Genomic DNA, 2,355 nt, shown 5'->3' with positions numbered 1-2,355 from the left:
TGACCAAAGTCTAGCCCATCATCCACTTTGAAAAGAGAATATGGCATACTATCTGTTTGTTCCAAACTCAAAAAGGAGTATGGAACTTTAAACATTAGAACAGAAAATACAGCTGTCAATGAGAATTTCTAAACATCCTAAATATATTATATTCCTTTGGGATTATAATTTTTATGTAGCCATGACTGTGGAAGTGAATAGAAATGCAAAAGTAAAGTATTTGGCTTCCTCAACCTTGTTTCCAAGGTAATATAGTATCTTTTTATAAGACAGAATTATAAAAAGCTGAAATTTCTTACATGAGTTTAAGTTAGATACTTTATTCCTTAAAGACTTATGGGCAGTTAACAAAGTAAAGGAGGCAAATGAAATTACTCCTGAACAAAATAAGATAATAGAATTCTCTAGAACAGAAGCTGTACTCTGAGTTAGTAAGTAAGCTTCATAGGGTCTAGGAACCAGCCCTGTTTACAGTCAGCCCTACATGTCCTTAAACAGCACACTGTAGCAATCATCTGCATGGTGTTTGTGCTGTATTAGGCATAGCAATCAGAGATGATTTAGCGTACAGGAGGCTGTGTGTATCATGTTCAAATACTATTCCATTTTATCTAAAAGACTTGAGTACTCACACATTCTGATAGCCAATGATTGGCTTGTACAGCCATCTATCTACAGATGCTAGGTGGAGAGCTATACATGTATGGTTTTACCGATATTCATTTTATGGAGATAATCCTTGGCATGAATTACTTCTGAAAAGCAATTTAATCGTGATTTCCTTGCCTGAGAAAGAAATATATAAATGATTTTAAGAACCTAAGAAGTCCTCATTACTATGTTTTTGAAGTGGTTTACCTTGAAGTTCTCAGAAACAAAGGTGTTCAGATAAATATATTAGTATACACACATACACACATATTTGGCAAATAAAATGTATATTTTTAAGCCTAGAAAATTTTTTAAATTTATTATACATGGGATGGAATAATAAATATAGAATAATATATGTTGACTTTTTACAACAGATGCTAATAAAAAAAAAAAAGGAATGGTGGCACATTCCTGTAACCACAAGACTCAGGAGGTTGGAATAGGAAAAACACGAGTTCAAGCCCCACCTGTCTACAACCTGAATCATTAAAAAAATAAAATAAAATATGCTAGTTTAATTTTGAAAAAAACCTCACACAGATATTATTCCTATATTAACCCTATATAGGAAATAAAATATTGAGTGTAGTGTTAATTTGTATAAAAAAAATCACAAGAGGTAAAAGCAATCTTTCTTGAGATAATATATAAACTGATGATTGTATCATAGAATTAAGACTATGAAGTTAAAAACTGAATGCTCTAAGTTTCAAGTGTTTATACCAAGCAATTTTATTTTTAGAACTGTTCATTAGTAAAGGGAGTTCTCTGTCATTCAGGAAATGTCAGCCATGACATAGATAAGGTCTTTCCCTGTATGTAGTGAGAGACAAGAGGAAAGCATTCAAAAGCAATAAAATGTGTGATGCCAATAATTTCTGTGAAGACCCAATCAGAGGAGATAAAGGGGAGTGACTGGGACGTCACAGGAGGTTACTCTAGGGGTGCAGTTATGCAATCCTAAATGATAAGAAGCAGAAGATTTGGGAGATATATCGTCAGGGAGAGGGAATAGCCCATGCCAATCACCTGGAGCAAACTTCAGGTAGAGTTGTCCAAGGCATAGTCTGTGAACATGGGCATGCAGAAAAAGAGAGGCAGGAGAGGGACCTGAAAGAGAGCCTGAGGCAGGATTACATAAGGGATCTTCAGAAGGTAATGAGGCCAGAGGAGCCAACAAAGCAGAGCTAGATCTTGCGAAGATCTCACTTCAAGGTTTGATTCTGCCCTCAGGAGACAGGCTTTTTCTGCCATCCTGAAGTTTAGTCAGTTAATCATGTTAGGTTAGCAACACTCTTTGGAAAGAACACTGAAGTTTCCAAATTATGTGTGTGTGTGTGTGTGTGTGTGTGTGTGTGTGTGTGTGTGTGTGTGTGTGTGTGTGTGACTGTGTGTCTGGCTGTGTGTTCATGTGTGCATATTGAGGACAGAGGATTATGCCAGGAGTCATGTTCTGTCATTCTCCACCTTATTCCGTTGGGACAGGGTCACTCACTGAACCTGGAACCTGGTTGGAAGACAGCAGACCCCGGAATCCTCCCATCTCCTGTGTTTACAGGCATTCTCAGCCACACCCATACTTGTGCAGCATGTGATTTTACCCACAGAAACTTCTTCATAGTCCCAAATTGGTTACTTTTATACTGATACTGTGGGAATTCAGGAGCTGTGAGATATTAACATGTTTTAAATGCTAATATA

This window comes from Peromyscus californicus, unplaced genomic scaffold (genome assembly GCF_007827085.1).
Source record: "Peromyscus californicus insignis strain IS unplaced genomic scaffold, ASM782708v3 Scaffold_13__1_contigs__length_99412109, whole genome shotgun sequence".
In the NCBI taxonomy this organism is placed as follows: domain Eukaryota; kingdom Metazoa; phylum Chordata; class Mammalia; order Rodentia; family Cricetidae; genus Peromyscus; species Peromyscus californicus.
This window is presented reverse-complemented; position numbering follows the sequence as displayed.